We start from the raw sequence: 24336 nt of genomic DNA, 5'->3' as shown, positions 1-24336 counted from the left end.
TTGTTAATAGCTGGACATGGCTAGAGTAGCCCGGATAAGAGAATGGAGGTTGAGCACCATGGTATCCATTAGGGGTATCCACAAAGCAAAGTCTGTATTGATTTACTGATTTCTAATATACATACGCCTACTTCTATATATACTGGAGATGTACGAATTAAACTAATGTTCTTCACACAGTATTTCTAAAGGATCAAAATCTGTATAGACAATAGCCAGCAGGAAAGATGAGAGCTAAATTACAAAATATGGAATTTTTACTGCAACTGAAAATTAAATTTAAAGGTAAGAAGCAAACTGAAACAATATAGCTTCTTGTCATCTGAAAGGAAAAGAATTTGCTTTCAGGGAAAATAAACATTTTTTTGTCTAAAACATATATATAATTTATCACATGAAAAAGATACTGAATAACAATGTCTTTATATCTGCAGAAAATGCAGAAAGTACTGTCCTTCAGCTATTGCTTATATTGGTAAAATTGGAAAGCTGATGAGAATCAATTGCTACAAATCACTGCTAAGGAGAAGTAAGCCCACGTGTATTGTTTTCTAGGGCTCCAACTCGAACCTACCTACAGAAATGAACTGGTACCATGCTTTTTTAGGTGGATATTTATGAGAAACACTTGCCTCAACCATATTTTGCCTGGAGATAAATAAAATAGTCATTTCAAGATTGAGCTCTCAGACAAGTGCCCGGCACATACATATTCTTTGTTGATGATGGAAAATCTACCAGATGGTCTGGCAGCAAGGTTACAGTCTGTTATGGAAATTAAGGAGTTGAATTATATTTTTGCCCACTTGGAGGATCAACCCCTGTCCACATGGAGGTGAACAGTAGGGGACCTACGGGTAGAACCAATTTTTAAAAAGAGCTTTTAATTTCCATCAGCTGAAGACTTTTCTCTGTTTTATGTTAAAAGCCATATCAGCTAGACTGGTATCAGCTAGACTGGTATTAAGTTGGCCCAGGAGGCCAACTTAAGAAGAATTTTGAGGCAGTTTCAGAATTCTGTGGCAAAAAAAAAAAAAAAAAAAAAGTCAGGACTTATTAGGGAAATGTACCATGAACAAGAGAACAGGCATGCTATTTATCTACGTACCAAGATTTACTCCCACAGAGATCTGCACTATACAGTTGGGAAGACTCCGGCTTAGATCAATTTTGGAAGAGGTAAATCTCAATTGGCTTCTCTAGAATGTATGATTGTCAGTTTCACTGCCTTGTTTTGAGCCCATGAGCTACAGAATGTACTCCTGAAAGACCCTTGATTAAATTATTTACCCTGGCTCATGTACAGTTACCCTATGCCAAATGCAAATTTAGTTTTAGCCTAGCTGCTCCAGAGTTGATAGTCCCTGGAAGTTACATCCAACTTGCTTGGCTGCTTAAGAAATATTCTGACTTCTGATAGTGTAACGATGTCATTTATAAAGAAGGAAATGTCTGATTTTTCTTATTTCTAATGGCAAGAGGCTAGGGTATGTAGCTCCCATCAAATTATTTTAAAATGTTAAATGAGTATATTCAGGTACATGTGGATATGTACAGGGGTGGAATATATACCCATTTTCTCCCATTTACTATGATAATTTGATCTCAGCAAGGTCTTTTTAATCTACCCTTTCCCTGTTTAAAATGGTAACTTCCATCACTACTACTCTAACATTACATATTGAGCTTCCCCACCTCATATTTCCAAATAATACTAATTATAATCTTTAATACAATGTGTAATTCACACATATATTTTATCCATTGGCTTTTCTTTCCACATGAGAATGTTTGTTCCTTAAGGGCAGAGTTTTTCATATGTTTTAATTTCTTCTACATACCAGAGTCTAGAATGGTGACACTACACAGAGTAAAAACTCAATAAATAAGTAGGTGTTGAATAAGTTAATGAACACACCCACCGGTAGACGTTGTCTACCCATTCTGAGTCTGTAATTGTACTGGTTTATATTGATTTAAAGAATAAATAAGATTTTCATTTATGTGGGAATCATGTGACTTGGCCCAGACATTGATTCTTACAATGGGAAGAGGGCAATGATAGATCAAAACAGACTAGTCTTAAAGTGCATGGTTGTTCTTAACTGCTTTTTCTAAGATGAAATAGTATATTTGAGGAGATCATTCATTCTATAGTTTACTGCAGCTATACCTCCCTTAAGTTCAATCCTGACAAATATTGCTGTTTTCTTTAAAAACCTTCAAAGACTATCAAAATTCATACTCCTTGGTTGGTCTGAAATTCATTGATTTCTCCCTCCCTGACATTTGCTTCTAGCAAAACGTTACAATCTCATTTCTACTGCCACTACATTTTACCCTACATTCTATTAATACTAATTCTCTTCTATATTCCAGTTCAAATGAACTATACTAAAATAAAAATCTCTGATGACCAAATACTATTAAAGCTTTAACTGGAACTTAGTAATGATGTTGAGTTAGCCTCATCCTTTCAGATTCTGAAATTTTCAATGTGAGCTGGTTTGTTTGAAAAAACAGAACTGGAGAAAATGGTCATATTAGTTATTTTGAGTTAAGCTTAATTGAGTCCACAGTTACTGGTACTGCAGGTTACAACTGTATAATACCTGAAAAATCCTGTTAAAAAAAGAAAAAAATGCATAATGTTCCTGGTCAGACCACTTAATAAAATTCTGAAATTCTTTTATTACAGAGAAGAATTTGACAACTGGTAAAAATGTATTTGTTTATGTTTGTCTCCCAACTCACTTCCTGAACAACAGATTGTAAGATCTATGAGTAGAGAACCATGATCTGTTTTCTTCACGATTAAATACCCAAAACCCAGCATAGTGTCTTGATGTGGATATTTATTAAATCATTGTAATATAGAATTAAGGTGGAAACTTTAGTTTCTAAGGCAATTTCCAGTCATTTATTGTGTACTTTCCACGGGTTTTAATGAAAATATTTGAGTGTGTCCACCAGTTTATTAAAGCTAGTAATTGGCTGCCTTCAGAGCTCACAGCATGGTGCAAGTGAAAAGCATGAGTGGAGGCAAACCATATATTGGAGATCATGGCTTTTAATTTTCAACTGCTCTCATATAGAATCGTGGAGAACATATAAAGGTAACAAATATGTGAATTCATTTTTAGAGGTTGTCATTGTGGCTGATTTTTCTTTTTCCTTTTCATCAAATAGAAAAGAGTAAAGGAAAGAGGTCAGGCATATTAAAGTCAGCGAGATATTAGAGCAGGTATTGGTCTTAATGGCAAATTCTGTTCCAGTCCTGGCATGTTTAGAGTGTGAAAGAGCATTAAGAATGTCCCTTTTGCACTGACATTCTTATTGTCATTAAAAGTAACATGTGAAAATGCCAATTTATAGCTATTAGGTAAAAGTACTATACTTATAAAATGAAAATTAAGCTACCTACAATAGTAATAGAAAAATATATTTTTTAAAAGGTCAAACTAGGCCGGGCGCGGTGGCTCAAGCCTGTAATCCCAGCACTTTGGGAGGCCGAGACGGGCGGATCACGAGGTCAGGAGATCGAGACCATCCTGGCTAACACCGTGAAACCCCGTCTCTACTAAAAAATACAAAAAAAAAACTAGCCGGGCGAGGTGGCGGGCGCCTGTAGTCCCAGCTACTCCGGAGGCTGAGGCAGGAGAATGGCGTAAACCCGGGAGGCGGAGCTTGCAGTGAGCTGAGAACCGGCCACTGCACTCCAGCCCGGGCGACAGAGCGAGACTCCGTCTCAAAAAAGAAAAAAAAAAAAAAAAAAGGTCAAACTACACAAAGTATTTAAAAGGAACTAGCAAAGCAGCATCTGAGAAAGTAGTGATAAGAATTATAACTTAGTGCTTACCATGTACTAGAGAATGTTCTGAACACTTCACATATATAAACAAATCCGACAACATCCTTGTAAGGTAGATTCTGGGATTAGATACATTCAGCTAAAAAAAAAAAAAAAAAAAAACACCTGAGACCTATGGAGGTCAAATAATTTGTCCAAGGTTTTAGAGCCAATATGTGCCGTAGCCTGAACTTTAACCCAGGCAGCATGGCATGTAGTCTGTATTTTAACCACTGTAAACCACAGTCTTCCAAACTGGCAGTCTTTGTTAAAGAAGATAAAAGACTGATGTCCCTGTCTGCAATGATCCATTTCCACTTTCCTATCATTATCTCTTTCCAACTCTGTGCCTACAGTAAATACAGAGATTAATTGATGTGGTATTTGTTAGTGTGGCCCAGAGTCCACCTACTTCGGAATCCCCTGAAGAATGCAGATTCCTGAGTATCATCCCACACCTAACTAAGCAGAATATATGGGGTGGGTCCCTGAAATCTATGTTTAAAATTAATCACTTCTATTTGTATAGAGGTCAAAACCAGGAAGCCTAAGCATCAATGGATACATACACATTTGTTTATTTAGTCCAATAAATATTAATTATCTATTATATACATTCATATCAGATACACCAAAAGGAAAATCTGTGGGATGACCAAAACAGAGCTCCAGAAAGTGGTAACATCTGGTAGAGAGAAAGCATTATACCACAGGGATGAATACAGAGGGCCTCCAATGTCATGTTCTGCTCTTAAGCTGGGCATGGATTAACAGGTATTCATTTTGTTTTTACTAAATTCATTTTGTTTTTACTAAAACCATTTACAGGTAAAAGTATGTGATTCAATAAACATCCAAGTAACTTTCACACAGACTAAAGTTTGAGAGCTTCTGTCTGGGTGAATGCAGGGAAGATTCTATTAGGGAAAAAGCATACGTGGCATGCCCTAATTGTCTCTGTTTAGACAATTAGCAGATTCATTTGGCAAATAGACATGTTCATGTAGGCAACTTCAATTTGAAAACATTCCCTTTTGTCCTAAATGCATATCCCTGAATAATGATGTGATAGTTTAGTTATACATTCATTCAAAAATATTAATAAAATGATACTATGTTCCAGGCACTGTCCTGGCCAATGAGAACAATGCTAGCAAGACTGGCAAGTCCTTGAAATTAACTTTTAAATCATATTTTATATAGTGTGATTGTATAGTATATAGCAAATGAGTTACTTTTATAAAACATGAAAGATTTTAAGGTCCAAATGATCGAATAGATGCTATATTTTATGTGCAGACATTATTTTATACATAGTAATAAAATTAGCTTATCTCCTGAAGTTATTACATTTGTTATGCAATTTTATTTTATTTTCACAGTACTGTTTCTCCCATGATACCCAATAAGTGATGTTTTCAGAAGTCACTTCAACTCTCTTTGAAGTGAAGGCTTATCTCAAGTGAAATACTGCTGTTGCTTCACAGTAGCATCCTAACATAGGACTGAAAACAAGAAGACCTTCATTTCAAACAAACACATAATACATTCATTAAAATGGCTGATATGCTATGTATAATATCCTCTTATGGCAACATTTGTCTTAATGGTGGCAAATACAAACAACCGGAAGAAATAGCAATAATCTGCAAGGCCTAGAGCAAGTAGATTTGGAATTCATCATGTCAAAGCATTTAAAGTCTTAACTAAACTTTGTATTAAAAAAGGCTAAATAGTATCTCTATAAAGAATCAAAACTTCCATAAAACATGTGGCAAAGTATCTAAAAAAGCAAAAAGAGAAAAAAAGCAAAGGTAAAGGAGTATAAAATATCCCCACTCCCATAAAAATTTAAGAATATTGCATCACTTTAGAAGAAACATTACTAATACAGTCAATAGATAGATAATAGAGATAGAGATCTATCTACCTGTATATAATGTGCTAGTCACTTTCACATATATCAATTTATGTAATCATAATTATAGAAACCTATTAAGGTAACGCAAGTATAAACTTCTATAGCATTGGATAGGAAACATGTCCTTTCACTGATTTATCATGAATCAAGAATATTTCTTACAAATCAACTTGGGTAACGATTGCACTAAAATTTCAGAATTCAAAAAAAGAATATTTCTTACAAATCATGTGCCAAGCACATAGGACTACAGAAGTATTTTTCATATAATTTGTAGACCTTGTATATTATTTGGCATTAGATTCTGCACACTTTCATGTGTTGGTAAATGATAAATTTCACATGTATAATATAGAATTCCAATTTGGCATTTTCTACATACTGACAGCAAACACAGTTGCTCACAAAATTTGATAGACTCTAGAAGCAGTGTACAATATCTGTGAAGTCATTTTGTGGGTAGAGCTAAAAATAGCAAATGCTGTTGAAGATGCTTAAATGACTTTCTTAAAAAGTGTTCAAACTATTAATTTTATTTAAAACAATAAAGGCATATATAGGTATATGTTGATATGTAATGATTTATTCATTAATTTTTCTAGAAAGTTCTGGGACAATTAAACAATGGAAAAGATATAATTTTCACTGATGCTTGAAATTAAAGGAACTCATTTTCGATGAGATAATAAAGTTGATTTATCAAATATTTAAGAATATTGCATCATTTTAGAAGAAACATTACTAATATAGCCAATAGATAGATAATATAGAAATAGCGATGTATCTACCTGAATATAATGTGCTAGTCACTTTCATATACATCAACTCATGTAATCCTTGCAATAATTCTGTGCCATTATTATTATATTCATTTTATATACAAAGAAACTAAGGCCAAGAACAGGAAGTTTACACAATTATCTAATGAAGTTTCTTCTAGATGCAGACACAAGATTTTGTTTTGGAAGTAGCTACATCTAGAGAGAAGACACTCAGAAAAATCTAATACATAAATTATTGAAAGAGATAATTAGTTCTTCCCATAAAAATGATTTTATTAATTATCATGATAAGTGTCAAATTACCAAACTCATTATATGACATATCATGGGAGAGTGATGTTACAGATTATGGATTTATATAATGCCAAGCAAATTATTCCAGCAGAATCTCCACTTTGCCTTTTGACCCTAGTTATCGAGAACTCTAGGATGAGAAAAGGGTTCTGCCAGATCAAAAGCAGGATAAAAAGAGAAAGCAATATTCTCTACAGAGATCCTTTTATACAACATGCATTAAAATCTGTAAGACTAGAGCAGGTATCACACTGAGGACAACAAAACAATTTTAAGATAAACCATTATAAAGGGACTTCATTTCCTAAACACTTCTTTTCCAAAGGGGGTCATTGGCCAATTCAGTACAGAAATATCTCAAGCCTATTTGTGAAAAATAAACCCTCAAGAGTCACCTACCCATTTATTACTATCATTCTCTTGATTAGATGATATGCCTTAATAATCCTCTCTCACAATAAAAAATTTCAGATTTTATATAGTATAAACATTTCATATAGATTAAAATTATGATAGCTATTAAGTCTTTCCAAAGCATTATGCAAATTCTCTTTCAACTATAACAGTATTTCACACAGCCAGGAGCAATGAAAGATGGGATTGTTTTAAGGAAAGAACACAACATTATTATTATTATTCTACCGACAGATAAAAGTACACTGTGAATGTCATTCCATTTTATAGTGAAGGTTAACAGTATACTAGCTGGTGAGCACTCTATTGGGCCATTCACTTGGCATTATTGAGAACTAAAAACATTCATGAGTGTCAACTAATACAAATTAATTATCTAAATAAGTCTAACATTGTAAAAGCACACAAATGATTCTTTTTTCTCAACCACTATTTGTCTGTGACTTTTGATGTAAGAAGACACTGTGGTGTCTTTATATTTTTATATTTTTCAGCTGAAATAACCAGATGTTCAGATAAATATGTTTTATTATTTTTAGGACAATGTAATGTGCTTTTCTTCCATCTGAAACGTTATTGTGATATTATTATTTCTTAATATTTAGCTGTAGGACCACTTACATAAAAAATGATTTGTGGCCGGGCGCAGTGGCTCAAGCCTGTAATCCCAGCACTTTGGGAGGCCGAGACGAGCAGATCACGAGGTCAGGAGATCCAGACCATCCTGGTTAACACGGTGAAACCCCATCTCTACTAAAAAATACAAAAACCTAGCCGGGCGAGGTGGCGGGCGCCTGTAGTCCCAGCTACTCCAGAGGCTGAGGCAGGAGAATGGCGTAAACCTGGGAGGCGGAGCTTGCAGTGAGCTGAGATCCGGCCACTGCACTCCAGCCCGGGCGACAGAGCGAGACTCCATCTCAAAAAAAAAAAAAAAAAAAAAAAAAGATTTGTAATAAGAATTCTGAGTACACATTATTTTTTAAGGTGCCATTGAAACATAAAATGCTTTCTACATAGCTACACCTCTTTATATTTTTTTCCTTTCTTGTATACCCTCCAAACTCTGACTCCCTTCTTTATTCCTGGTTAAATTTACATTTACGAATATGTGTGCTTACCTTGGAGTAAGTCATCTAGTTTTTATATTCTTTTAAACTAGTTGCAACAAAGTCATTGTTTCTTTGTGAAGTCCTCCATTCTTTTTTTTTTTTTTTTTTTTTTTTTGAGACGGAGTCTCGCTCTGTCGCCCAGGCTGGAGTGCAGTGGCCGGATCTCAGCTCACTGCAAGCTCCGCCTCCTGGGTTTACGCCATTCTCCTGCGTCAGCCTCCCGAGTAGCTGGGACTACAGGCGCCCGCCACGTCACCCAGCTAGTTTTTTTTGTATTTTTTAGTAGAGACGGGGTTTCACCGTGTTAGCCAGGATGGTCTCGATCTCCTGACTTCGTGATCCGCCCGTCTCGGCCTCCCAAAGTGCTGGGATTACAGGCTTGAGCCACCGCGCCCGGGGTGAAGTCCTCCATTCTAAGGAAGATTCTGTGCACATAACAGTTCTTTTCTTAGGGTAAAATCTAATCAAAATATTGGTTATACTTTCCTATTAAAAAGTTTCCTCCTAGAAATGGGGATCTTGAGTTTCCTCCTAAATCTTTCAAAGCTCTAGAAAAAAATATATTTGAGTTTATAAAAAGAGTAATGTTCATTCACTCAGGAATATGTAAACAATTATCAGTAAAGAGAGAATTTAAATATTTTTCTACAATGGTGTGTTGGTGAGTGTAGAATGGTAAGAAATGCCTTCTTTGCTGAATATCTTGAGACCAGGACCCAGTCTGTGTTTAAGGACTTGTTTTGACAGAAGCTATCATTTTTAGAGCCTTTCCTGGATCCCATCAAAAGACGTCTATGCCCTGTAGTTTAAGATAGGTCCCAAGGAAGTGTTTCATTTGCCTACAATTAGCAGACAACACTGTCTCAGCTGGTATAAGCAATACAGAATATTTCATTTCTAAAATATTCCAGAAGTTTCCTCATTTTTCCATTTACTCCTCTTAGAAAAGTTGTGGCTTACAGCAGGGGTCCTCAAACCCCTGGCCGTGGACGAGTATCAGTCCAGTCTGTGGCCTGTTAGAAACCCGGCAGCACCGCAGGAGGTGAGCGGCTAGTGAGCCACCATTACCTCCTGAGCTCCACCTCCTGTCAGATCTGCGGGACATTAGATTCTCATAGAGGCACGAATGCTATTGTGAACTGTACATGCGAGGGATTTAGGTTGAATGCTCCTTATGAGAATGATGATCTGAGGTGGGACAGTTTCATCCCGAAGCCATCCCTGGTAACTAACCACTCCCCCCCACCGCCCAACCCCACCATGGGCCCTCCCATATCCTCACCCACGTCCATGGAAAACTGTCTTTTACTAAACCAATCCCTGGTGCCAAAAAGTTTGGGGAGCGCTGGCTTTGAGGTAGAAATTGACACCATCAGAGGGCTTAACAATGTCTTCAAGGACAGATTTTCTTCCATATCTCTATTCTATGGCCCTTAGTCTCAGCCTCATTTCAAGCCTGTTTCCCCTCTGGGTGGCAACATGGCTACTGCAGTTGGAGATCCAAATATTCTATGGTAGAAGAAAGATTGCTAATTGTTAATATCTTTATCTTGCTTTACCAGCGATTGAAATTTTACCAAGGACAAACCCCAAGAGACTTTTCCTCATATCCCGTAGATCATACTGGGTCACCGAGCCACACCGAAGCCAATCTGTCAGAAGGGGAATGAGACCACCATGGCTGGCTACAAGTCATCAGGTTATCTTAGTCACTCGGGCAAGATTTTGAGATCGGAACAAAATCAGAACTTTCCCAGCATGGTGGAGGTAAATGTTACTGAGTAGGCTGTTAAAGGTCAATTCATTTACCCAAGAGATATTCATGCCCTTCCTTTCACACACGTCTAAAATCTCGTTTGGATGCGGAAAAGCAAAGAACAAAAGAGAGGGGGAAAGACTCATAAGGTCCCGCAAGATGGCAAGCTAGTAAGAAGGCACAGACTATCTTCTAGAGACTTTTTTTTTTTTTTTAATGCTGTTTGTACTTTGGCATACCCTGGGAAATGATTAATTGGCAATTTGATTCATTTTGGTAGAATAGAAGAAATAATTTACCATTAACTCCCTGGTGCTCTGAAGGAGTTAATTTTCATCACATGAATGAACATTTTATTCCCAGAGAGCATCTTACTCACTCTGCCTGTTCATGGAAATATACTCAATTCAAGGAAATATGGAACTATTTGGAAAGAACATTACACTGAATTAAACACTCTCTGTGCTCACCCATGTGATGCTGATTAGCTTATTGTATTCTTTTTGTCTGTGTGCCAAGAAGCACAAGAAAAAGGAATATGCACTACCAATTTAAATATATAGGTAGACAATAAAATTTATTAAGCACCTACTGTTTGCAGAGAACTGTCCATGGAATGCCGATAGTCCCAAGAGAGCTAGACAATATTAATGCAGAGACAAGACAGATAGAAGCCCATAAAACTCTGGCTTTTTCAGTCTGTCTGCAAAATTAAGGCAGCAAAACCTTATATGCACATATTTCATTGCAAAACTGGTAGATGGCATGCAGTAAAGACAGAAGCAAATAATTAACTTGTCATCAGTTGTAAACTTTACTCAGTAAAATCTTAAAGGCATTTTTGTTTTCTTTTTTCTTTCTTTTTTTCTTTATTGAGACAGAGTCTCGCTCTGTCACACAGGCTGGAGTGGAGTGGTGCATCTCAGCTCACGGCAACCTCCGCCTCCTGGGTTCAAGCGATTCTCCTGCCTCAGTCTCCCAAGTAGCTGGGACTACAGGCATGCACCACCACGGCCAACTAATTTTTGTATTTTTAGTAGAGACAGGGTTTCACCATGTTTACCAGGATGGTCTTGATCTCCTAACCTCGTGATCCGCCCACCTCAGCCTCCCAAAGTGCTGGGATTACAGGCGTGAGCCCCCGCACCCGGCCAGTGTTTTTCTTTTTAACACTTCTAGCATCCTGGCTCACCTTGCCCCAGTTTATTCCTCTCAAAGCTAGCTACATTCCATTTTTTTTTTAACTCACAGATGATACTCATTATTTGTCTATATAGTATTACATGCTTATTTCATATTCTTTCATATATTAACATCTTAAATGTTAAGATTTAACAATATTTCATTTTTGATTTTTAAAAGAAGGGTAATAAGAAAATGGATGGTAAAGAATGTTGCTATAACCAAAATTTGATACATTAATAATACCATTTTATTTTAGATAAATGTATCAGATACTGTATTGTTGAAAAACATTCAATAGTATTTTAAATAGAATACTATCAATTTTACTCACAATTTTAGGGGAAATAATCAAATATTATTTTACATATTTCTCATTCCTTGGATGAGAAATTGTATTTTCTTAACATAGTACACAAAATAATAGTTTATGAGGACATATGATCAAGTCAACCATCTTTGATTCAAATGTTAGTATTGTTCTGGCAACAAGAGGTGACAACTTCAGTGTAATGGAAAATTTTGTTTGTTTTTCAGGTTAAATCAACATAAAAAAGCTAGTTTAATATAACATTCCCCGACGTTGTATGATTGCTGAATGCTCTACAATGTGCCATTGCTTGGTGCCATTAGACATTCCTGGGGATTGGCACAGGACCCATTTGCATTCTACAGAGTAAAGCGCTGAGAAAGAATTTATGGAGATTGAAATGTGAGCTAAATTGAGAGCATAATTCCAAGCAGATGATTTCAGTTAATTAAAACTGGTACTACAGGTTCCATATAAATGGGTGCTGGTAATTTCCAGAATATATGAGGACATCTACTGAACTATTCATTTTATCACAGTCTAATAAGCTGTGATAAAATGCTTTAACTACCTTGAGGATTTATGAAACCAACTGTGTTTATCAGACTGATACTCAGTCAACTCTGACATATTAAAAGAGGGCCCAATTTGGCTTATCAGTGCCCTTACTTCCCTTTATCCTCCTTTCTACTTACTCTAAACTCATTATATCATCCATTAGAGGAATAGCAGGGAATAACTCAATTGCTCTGAATATTTTTGATAAAACTTGCTTTGAGTGAGTTTGAGCCAGGCAAACATTAAGGCTGAGACTAAGCAGGAGAATATGTCTATGTTTCATTTCTGGACATATGTGAAGAAACTAACCATTAGTTTCCCATACTTAATGGATAATGAGAACACCACCAATCAACTTGCTAAGCATTTGTTCACATTCTTCCCTTTTTACCTGGTTGCCTATATGAAGAGACAACATCACTTGCAACATCTGGACAACTTCTGGACAATAACTAAATCCTTCCAAACTGAAAGGATTTTTTTCATGTTCTAATATGAAGTTTAGTAGAGAGTTAACTGAGTGTTTCCTCAAGTAAACTCTAGTAATACGAATATCATACCTTTGGTGATTGGTAGTCTCTTCCTCTATCCCTGTTACTAAATCGGATCATAAAGTATCCCCAATGATATCACTGATACTTAACTTTGGTAGTAAAACCCCTACCAGTTGGTGCCAAATAACGTCTAGGACCTAAAGAATTTGGGTTACAGAATTGGCCCCGCAAAGCTCCAATGCTCCACTAATGCAGGCAATAATGAGTCCTCACATTACTTTGACTATATAGTTTACATATTTTAGCCTGATTTTATTTGAGAAGATCTAAAACTGCTTCTTGAGGAAAGATTGGCCTGTCATGGAAGCCTCCTTATGCTCCAATTCCACACAGAAATCCAGTAACTAGCATTCAGGTTGCCTCTCAATTTTAATAAGATAATGCCAGACTTTCCAGTAATTTATGTGGTAACCACATAGACTCTTTATTTTCCAAAATCTTACAAGGAAGTGCCTCTGTATGGATTGTATATAACTTAGTCATAAAGCAAGCACTTAAAATTTTAAGTGTACTATAAAATTTTAATTATGATAATAATAAATAAAATGCTATATGGTAACTATTGCTTGTCAAAAACTAAGCACTATATGTATGATAGAAATGTGTAATATCATATTTAATTCTAATAATAATATTATAAAGAATAATAGTAATAAATAGCATTTATCAAACTCTTACAGACCAGAGTTGTTTTTAAAAATATTAACTTATTTTATTTTTAATAAATTAACATTCAGTATTAAGTTGGCATCCTTCATCTTGTAAAATGAGGAAACTGAAGCTTAGAAAGGTTGTGGTCATTGCACTGGACCACATTCACTGTCAACAGTAAAAGTTAGTAAATGCAATATCCATACTCCTAAAGCAATTGTCTAATTATTGGAAATCCCATTCATACCCCTACATGCAATAGTCAAAGTGGTGATATCAATAGCCCATCTCCCATCATGTCTCAGCCTTGGTATCAAAGCAGGACATTCCAGTGTCTGGACATCTTCATCCTTACTGAATGTGAACCTTCCTGGGCACAAGGATAGAAAATGCTAAAGAAACATGACAAGACTACAAGTTAATTTAGTGATTTGTTTAGTGAGGAGGCCAGGAAGGCATATCAGTCTCTCTCTAAAGAAGCAGAAGATTCTTGGCAACAGTCCAGTCTGTGTTCAGGCTTGCATCTTTCACAGTTTTCCCTTCACTTCCCTTCATTGCTTTTATTGTAGTGAAGGTCTGTTCATGACTCAAGCATCTTCCCCAAGGTTGTTATATAAAACATGTCAGAGACAAGGGTGGCACTTAACAGTATTAATTACTGGCTTGTTTTTTTGATGATGCAAGTAGAGTTAGAAAAAATGGAATGTTTGCTTGTGAATTTTCCTTGCAAAATTAAATACTATTAACTTTCTCACAAGTCTTCTTTCACTTTTCTAAACATAAAAGAATGAGTAATTTTTTCTAAAAATACAATATGGTGGTGTGGTTGTAAATATGGATTTTTAACTAAAAAATGTTTATTCATGAATTCTGTCTCCATTAATTATTAACTATATGATATGACCTTGGGAAGTTTAGTTCACTTATTCCTGTGTCAGTTTCTTCATCTGTAACAAGAAGAAGTAACACTACTTATGAAATTTCTGTGATGATTAAATGAGTGAAATATGTAACGTATTTACAGCTGTGCTTAGCACATCCAAAATGCTCATAAATATTAGCTAAATAATAATAATGTGATTATTAATTCAGATCAGCTTTCTCATTAGAAACTACTGATTAGTGAAGGTTAGAAGGTGTGCTAGCAAGAAATTCAAGTCCTCAGTTCTGCAGCCCTAGGAAATTAAATTCTGCCAACAACCTGAGCGAGGTTTGACCCGATTCTCCCACTATGTGTGCTTCAAATGAGACAGCACCAAACCAATACTGTCATGGCAAAATCTTGAAACCTTTGAAAAAGGGCCCAGGTTAGCCATACGTGGACTCATGACTCGCAGAAAACGTGAGAATAAATGTATCATTCTTTAGACAACTAAGTTTGCTACATAGTAATAGATGGTTAATAACAGGCAGTGGAGAAATGGAGGTATTTATGAAATTTTTAGTTTGAGAGTCTATATTTATAACTTCGTTAAAGTTGAGCTGTTATTTGCTACATGGAAGTCAAATGTCCTGCGGACCAAACAAGAGCAATTCGACTTGGCAATAGTGCTGATACTTTACAAGGTGCTTTCAGTAAGTTGGCAGGTTGACCCACTCAGACACATTGAGTGGGTCAAAGTTAACCAGAGTTCAAGAACTGATGACAGAAAGTATCAATTGCTGTTTCAAAAAATATATATTATTTTACTGAAGAGAAAAAAAAAAATAAACAAGTAGCCTAAGGAACAGGTAGTGTTGGAGGCATCTAATTTTATGATATGGTAAGTAAAGAAGAAAAGATAACTTTACAGGAAAGAAAGTAAAAGGTAAAAGGGTTGTATTTTTAAATGGAGAGGAAGAAATAATGTAAAGGCAAAGATTTAGAACAAAGCAAAAGAAAAGGAAAAGATAAATAAGTCTCCACATCTGAAATGGGATGAAAGCAATACTTAAATAGGTGTTAGGAAAACTAAATAAGATATTGGGAACATTAAACATAAAGTTTTAAGCACAGGGTCTAAAACATATCAAACATTTAAAAATATCAACTAGTGCTAATTTTATGATTTTTGACGATTCCAAGAGAGAATTGGTGAAATAAGGGATGACAGCAGTGGAAAAGAAGAGTTTATTACTTTTTTACTCATTCAGTGAAGACAGCATTAACCAACACCAAAACCAGAGAGACATTACCAAAAAAAAAAAGAAAAAAAAAAAAAAAACACAGAAAACTACAATCCAATATGTCTCATAAACAAAGGTGCAAAAATCCTCAACAAAATATTAAATGAATCCAACAATGTATAAAAAAGAACTGTCCACCACAACCAAATGGGATTTATCCCAGGCATGCACAGCTGGTTCGACATTCAAAAACCAATTAATGTAAAAAATACATTAATAGGCTAAAGAAGAAAAATCACATGATAACATCAATAGATGCAGAAAAAGCATTCAAAAAAATCCATCATCCATTCAGGACAAAAATTCTCTGTAAACTAGGAATAAGAATAGAAGGGAACCTGCTCAGCTTAATAGAAGATATCAACAAAAAACTTAGAGCTAACATCATAAATGTAAGAAACTTGAAGCTTTTCCACCAAGAACAAAAACAATACCTTGTTAAGAATTTTTGTATTGGTGTTCATCTAGTATATTTGCAAAAGTTTTCTTTTTTGTTGTTGTTGTTGTTTCTCTGTCAGGTTTTGATATCAGAATGATGCAGGCCTCATAGAATGAGTTAGAGAGGAGTCTCCCCTCCTCAATTTTTTGGAATAGTTTCAGTAGGAACAGTATCAGCTCTTCTTTGTACATCTGGTAGAATTCAGCAGTGTATACATCTGGCCATGGGCTTTTCTTGATTGGTAGGCAATTGATTCCTGCCTCAATTTCGGAGCTCATTACTGGTCTGTTCAGGGTTCAATTTCTACCTGGTTCAGTCTTGGGGAAGAGTATGTGCCCAGGAATGTTTCCATTTCTTCTAGATCTTCTAGTTTACGTGCATAGAAGTATTAATAACATTCTTTGATAGTTGTTTTATTTCTGTGAAGTCAGTGGTAATATTCCCCTTGTCATTTCTGAGTGTGTTTATTTAAATCTTATCTGTTTTCTTTCTTATTATTCAAGCTAGATATTTTATTAATTTTTTCAAAAGATTAGCCCCTGGATTCACTGATGTAATGATTTTTTGTGTCTCTGTCTCCTTCAGTTTACCTCTAGTTTTAGTTATTGTCTTCTGCTAGTTTTGGAATTTATGTGCTCTTGGTTCTCTAGTTCTTCAGCTGTGATGTTATGTTATTAACTTGAGATATTTCTAACTTTTTGATGTGGGCATTTAGTGCATTAAATTTCCCTCTTAACAACACTGTCTTATCTGTGTCTGAGATTCTGGTATGTTATATCTTTGTTCTCATAAGTTTCAAATAACTTCTTGATTTCTGCCTTAATTTCATTATTTACCCAAAAGTCATTCAGAAGCAGGTTATTCAATTTCTATGTAATTGTATGGCTTTGAGTGAAATTTTTAGTCTTATTATTATTATTATTATTATTATTATTATTATTATTATTTCGAGACAGAGTCTCACTCTGTCGCCCAGGCTGGAGTGCAGTGGCACGATCTCGGCTCACTACAACCTTCGCCTCCTGGGTTCAAGTGATTCTCCTGCCTCAACCTCCAAAGTAGCTGGAACTACAGGTACCCACCACACACCCGGCTAATTCTTGTATTTTTAGTAGAGACAGGGTTTCACCATATTGGCCAGGCTGGTCTTGAACTCCCGACCTCAGGTGATCTGCCTGCCTCGGCCTCCCAAAGTGCTGGGATTACAGGCATGAGCCACCGCGCCAGTTGGCTATTATTAAAAAGTAAAAAAAAAAAAAAAAAAAAAAAATAGCCAATGCTGGCAAGGTTGTAGAGAAAGAGGAACTCTTATACACTGCTGGAGTGAGTGTAAATTAGTTCACTCTGTGGAAGACAGTGTGGTGATTCCTCAAATATCTAGAGGCAGAAATACCATTCGACCTAGCAATCCCATTACTGTGTATAGACCCAAAAAAATATAAATCATTCTATTAAAAAGACACATGCATGCATGCATATGTTCACTGCAGCTAAATGATGAGAACACATGGACATACAAGGGGAACAACACACAGTGGAGCCTATCAGAGAGTAGATGGTGGGAGGAGGGAGAAGTTCAGAAAAAAATAACTAATGTATACTAGGCTTTCTACCTGATGATGAAATAATCTGTACAAAAAATCCCCATGATACAAGTTTACCTATATAACAAGCCTGCACATGTACCTCTGAACTTAAAAGTTAACAACAACAAAAAGACAAAAAAAAAAAACCTCTCATCAATGGTTTTTAATTTGGTACTGGAACTCCTAGTTAATGCAATAGATAAGAAAAAGAGATAAAAGGTATATAGATTGGAAAAGAAGAAATAAAACTGTGTTTGCAGACTAATGTCCTATGTAGAACATTTGAAAGAACTGACAAAAAAATCTTCTGGAACTAATGGGCTATGATAACAAGGTTGAAGTATGCAACGTTAATATACAAAAGCCAATTGCTTTTCTATATTCTACCAATGAATAAGTGGAATTTGAAATTAAAAAGCACAATATGACTTACATTAGCATCCAGGAAAATTAGATACTTAAGTATAAACTAACAAAATATGTTCAAGATATATATGAGAAAGATCACAAAATTCTGCAAAAAAAAATCGAAGACTGAATGGAGAGATGCTCCATGTTCATGGATAGAAAGACTCAATATTTTCAAGATATCAGCTCTTCTCAACTTGGTCTACAGATTTAATGCAATCTCAATCAAAATCACAGAAAGTTATTTTGTGGACACTGAAAAAAATGATTCTAAAGTTTATATGACGAGACAAAAGACCCAGAATAGCCAACACAGTATCGAAGGAGAAGAACAAATGTAGAGAATTAATACTGCCACACTTCAAGACTTATGAGAAAGCTACAATTATTAAGTGATATTTGTGGAAGAATAGACAAAAAGATCAACGGAAAAGAATAGAGCCCAGAAATAGATCCATATAAATATAGTTAACTGATCTCTTACAAAGGAGCATAGGCAATAAAATAAAGCAAAGAGAGTCTTTTCAAAAAATTGTCTTGGAACCAACTGGACATCCATCTGCAAAAATATGAATAAAGACACATGCTTTATATTCTTCAAAAAATTAATGGCTGGGCATGGTGACTCCTACCTGTAATCCCAGCACTTTGGGAGGCCAAGGCAGGAGGATTGCTGGAGCCCAGGAGTTTGAGACCAGCTTTGAGACCAGCCTGCGTAATATAGTGAGACCCCATCTGTAGAAGAAATCTTAAAAATTAGCCAAGCATGGTGTGTGCACCTGTAGTTCCAGCTATTCAGGAGGCTGAGGTGGCAGGTTTGCTTGTGCTTAGGAGGCAGAGGTTGCAGTAAGCCAAGATGGCATCACTATATTCCAACCTGGGTGACAGGGTGAGACCCTCTCCAAAAAAACAAAAACAAAAACCAAACAAACAAACAAACAGAAAAAAAACACCTCACAATGGATCAGATACCTAAATGTAAAATACAAAACTTCAAAATTTCAAAATTCCTAAAGATAAACATGGGAGAACACCTAGATAACCTTGGGTTTGACAATGACTTTTTGATTTAACACCAAAGAATAATCCATGAAAGAAAAAAGATTGATAATCTGGACTTCATTAAAATGAAAAACTTACTGTCTAAAAACAAATGTCAAGAGAATAAAAAGAGAAGCCACAGACCTCAGAAAATATTTGCAAAAGACATATCTGAATAAGGACTGTTACCAAAATATACAAAGAACTCTAAAAAAGTCAACAAGAAGACAGCCTGGTTAAAAAATATGAGGCAAAGACCTGAACAAACAGTTCACAAAATATGTACAGATGGCGAAAAGCATAAAAAAGATGTTCCATATTCTATGTCATCTGGCAAATGTAAATTAAAACAACAAGGAAATGCTACTACAGACTTACTAGAATGCCAAAATCCAAAACACTAACAACGCTAAATTCTGTTGAGGATGTGGAGCGAGAGGAACTTTCATTCATCACTTATGGGAAGCCACTTTGGAATACAGTTTAGCAGTTCCTCATATGTGATCCAGCAATCACATCCCTTGGTATTTACTCAAAGGAGCTGAAAATGTATGTCCACACAAAAACATGCATATCAATGTTCATAGCGGCTTTATTAATTCCCAAAACTTGGAAGTAACCAAGATGTCCTTCAGTAGGTGTTTAGATAAATTGTGATATTTCCAGTTAACAAAATATTACTCAGCACTGAAAAGAAATGAGCTACTAAGCCATGAAAGGGCATGCAGAAAAATTAAATGTATATTACTAAGTAAAAGAAGCCAGTTTGAAAAGGCTACATACTGTGTGATTCCAACTATATGACATTCCAAATAAAGGTAAACCTATGGAGATGGTAAAATCAGTGTTTGCCAGGGGTTGGAGGTAGGACAAAGGGAGAAAAGGTAGAGCACAGAGGATTTTTAGGACAGTGAAACAACTGCTTTGATACTACCATAAAACTATTCTGATACTGTGATACTGTAAATACATGTCATTATACCTTTGTCCAGTATAAATCTGTACCTTAGAAAGTAAAACACAAAGAGTGAACCATAGTGCAAAAAATGAACTTTGGGTGATAACGATATGTCAATATAGGTTTATCAAATGTAACAAATGCATCACACTGGAGGGGAATGTTAATAATGGGCAAGGTTTGGCATGTGTAGGGGCAGAGGATTTATGGAAAATCTCAGTATCTTCTGCTGAATTTTGCTGAGAAATCGAGACTTCTCTAAAACATAAAGTCTATTTTTAACAAAGGATACAACTATATACATTGATAATCTTTTTTTATTTTTCAAAAAGAGAAAGATGTGTCAGACGAGTAAAGAACCTACATTTGGGGGCCATTATAGGTAACTTGGGGATAAGATAATTTGGAGAAGCTCACTACAGTTTAAAGCTCTGTAAGTACTCAGTAATGAAGGCATAATTTGGGTGGATGAGAGCTAAAACCACGTTCTCTGGTTTTCTCTTACTCTTGCATTTGTTAAACAAGCTTCCTGTGCCTCAACTTAAACAACTCCTGTATCTTATCTTTGTTTGAGGAGAGACACATAAAAATAGCAGATTTTAGAGTAGCTTGTTAAATCTGGTTTAGGATGAAGTAACTTTTATTTTACTTTGAGATACATTTTTAGATTATCTTAAATTCAGATACAAGATATGTTATGCTTCTCATTTTCAGAAATTGCTCTTACTCATGTACTGAGTAACCAAAACTCCCTTATCTTAAATTTTGAATCTTCAGTTTGTGTTAGCAACCTTTCACACACTTCTTGGCTGAAGTGTTAATCTTGTATTGAACTCCTGGTTGGTTAATGTGCTTTTCTCATCATGTTACCTTCACACTCTTCTCCAATTTACAATCTCACCAGTGTAGGCAATTTTGCTGTCTTTTCACAAGATGACAGAATTCTTGGTTCAATAATGAAGTGTGAAAAACTTGCCACTAAAATAATAAATGTGATACATGATATTAGAAGCTTTATTTTTGAATTCACTATGTATTTTTGAGTTGTTGGAAGCACATGAACAGCTTTGTGCATTGCCCACATTTCAAACTACATTAAAAAAACAAGAAACACAACTGGACTGGCTGCATATTTAATAATTGATATGCATCACAATGGCATTGGCCTTATTCACTACAAAGAGGTAACAATTAGAATAAATAAATATGGCAAACCATTTAATGAATGTAGATTGGACAGATATTTAAATATTTTGAAAAAATTAAAATTCTATGGTAGTGGTATTAAATCTTTAAGTATTTTTTATTCCTACATTCCAAATACAGACTTTTTTCTAAAAATCTATAGAGCAATAAACTGGTGTTATATAAGCTCTGACATTATTAAAAATAAAAGCCCAGTGGACCCATGTCTTTAATAGGATCTATTCTTTTGTTCTATAAAAAGAGGAGACGGTTGGTCAAAGCATACAAATTTCAATTACGAAGGAGTAAGAAGTTCAAGAGATCTATTGTAGGGCCTACTAACTTCAGTAATAATGTGTTGTATTCTTGAACATTGATAAGAAATTTTCTGCTCTTGCCATAAAAAAATAAGTATGTGAAGCAATACACATGTTAATGAACTCAATTTAACCATTCCATAATGTAGATATATAGCAAAACAACTATATATAATTGTTATTTGTCAATTTAAAAATTATATTTAAAAAAAAAAAGGAGAAAACAAATTCATTCTGAAAGGATGTGGGTGAGAGAAGCAGAAGTGGATTTACCATAAAGCTAAAGAAGCTTAAGCTTCAGAGACCCTGACTTCCTGGACTTCTGAGAGTTGTGATTGTTTGTGAAATGTTCTAGGTTGGAAGAGAAATCAAGTTGCAATCAGGATACCTTCTTCTGAAAGCATTTTGGATACATTTTATTAAAAACCTTGGAAAGAAAAACGAACCTGGATCTACAAGCGTCCTTTGTTGTGATCTCTTTTTTCATTTTAAATAAATATACATTTTCTACCCAATAGGTATTTGCATTTTTTTTCCTTTATGGGGAGCATCAAACAATCTGCAAGCTTCAGACTCCCACCAAAACATGAACCTTGCCCTTGAAATACACATAATACTGTAAGAGATAGCGTTGGTAGGGCTCTATTCTTCGGGAAGCATCAACCTCTACAGGTGCATTCTGGGTTGGTTGTGTGCATACAGAAATGTTTTCCATGGAAACATTGTAAATAGGGGTTATATTTTTAGCACACACTACTGAAGTGTTGAACCGATAAACAACCAGAATTGTAATTTTGGGAGGCTAGGTACCACTGGGGAGTTGGTAGGCACATAAAGAGGAGAGACAAGAGGAGAAAAAGAAGGAGGATAGGGGAAAGGTAGAGGACTGAAAGGGAAGAGAGGGAATGAGACAGAGGAAATGGAAGGAAATGCAGGGAAGAGAAGACGAAGTGTGAGGGAGACACAGACAGGAAGTAAAGGAAGCACTCTCTCTACTCCTTACATCAGGATAAGTTTTAAGTCCAATTTTGAATTATGAAGAATTTGTTTTTAAAAATCCCCTCTCCACCCCTACCCTTACCTCCTACTTTTTCCTTTGTTCCGCAACTCACGTATAAGCAAGTTCCAATACAATGACCATGGCCAGTCCCATTATCTTTGTCTATGAGAGAGGGGTAAATGAACTTAAAAACTAAATTTTAGTTGAGTTCTTTCAGACAAAACCACATACTGAAGAGAGAGCTAAGTTGCTGGTTTCTTTTGACAGTATTAGCTGTGTACCAGTGTGGAGTAGCAAGAGGTATTACGCTGTTTAAAGTTCTTATCACAAAGAAAGAGAACAATAACTGAATCTCCATGAATTTTCAGTTCATACATCTTTTACCAGTTCATATGATATCATAACTTTATTTTTCTAAATGATAATTTTCTTATGAATTATTTTCTTTTTTATTACTAAAAAAATGAGAGATTCAGGTTTAACTATTGTCTCATTGCTTCGTCAATTAAAAAAAAAAATCTACCTATGTATTTCCAAACATCATTGAACCATTCAATCTCAGCTGCCTTCCTTACCCAACTGGGAACCGTGTAATAGACCAAAGGAAGTACATTCTGGTAAAAAGCAGCAGGAGATGTGATATCCCTTTGTTCATAAAGTGAAAGTGTAGCAAGCTGAATTTTCCTCACTTTCCATTTCCTTAGTTAAGTTGTCATCAGATTAGAGACAAAGTGAAAATACTTAGTAAAATTTAATGAAATGAAACCTAATAGGAGCTTTGTTTAATTATCTAAGAGCAGAGAGAGTCGGCCAGAGATTGGTGCTGAGAAAATGATGGATCCGATGAAAGCACTTTAATCCAGCCTTAACCTACTAGCTGTAGTTTTTTTGTGTGTACATATTAATTGTACAGGGGAAATTTTATGTATCATTTAGATGGATCCTTTATAATTCAAGCCTTCTTTACATGGAGTATTAAATGTATGCTTAGTTTTTCCAGTAACACTTGGGGAAATGCCTTGTAAATGGGTGTATAAATTTGCTTAATTAATCAAACAAAAGGAAAAGCTTTTAGAGAGCAGAATCATGACGGGAACTTAAAAAAAGGAAATTAAAAAGATAAAGCTTATTACTGCCTGGTAATTTCAATTCATGCTGTAAATAAAATAGGTTTAAAAGCAAAGGCAGTGTAAATATGCCTCTACAGCAGGTTCTCTAGTACAATTGGCAGTGGCCCAAGAATTACCAATAGGTTCTAAGTCAATATTATTTTTTGAGTGCCCTTGGACTGCTGAATTTATTAAGCAGTTTATTTGTAGTGAAGACGTTCTCTAGGTAACCTTGCCTATTCTCCACATGTGATCTCTAAGCCACCAGCTAGGTGCAAGAGTTGAATTCTGATGAATGAGGGTTTTCATGTTGATCTTTGGCACTATACTACTCTACAATTAAAACCAACTGTAAAAATCATAGTCATTTGAGAGGCTGTTGTAAACTATGCTTACAAACATGAATTTTGAACTTATTTCTCTATTTTCACGAAATTTGGTTAAACATTTAGCAAAATGAACTTTAAGTCCTCAGCCTATGGCAAATAAACCAAGTGAACCTCCAGTTCTGGTGGTTTATAATGGTGCTCTAACTTCTTGTCTTAAAAGTATGGTCTGTGGGCAATGACATGTACATTATTTGGGGCCTTCTTATAAATGCAGAAGCTTGGGCCTTGCCCCAGAACTATGGAATCAGAACTTACATTTTAATAATCTTGGGTTTGAGAACCACTGTTACAACCAGTGTAGCTATGCCAAGACAGAAAGTGCTCCTTTCTATTCTCTAGGAGATTTGTGTTTGTATT

This window comes from Rhinopithecus roxellana, chromosome 2 (assembly GCF_007565055.1).
Source record: "Rhinopithecus roxellana isolate Shanxi Qingling chromosome 2, ASM756505v1, whole genome shotgun sequence".
NCBI classification, from domain to species: domain Eukaryota; kingdom Metazoa; phylum Chordata; class Mammalia; order Primates; family Cercopithecidae; genus Rhinopithecus; species Rhinopithecus roxellana.
The sequence above is the reverse complement of the archived record's forward strand: the minus strand, read 5'-3'. Positions refer to the sequence as shown.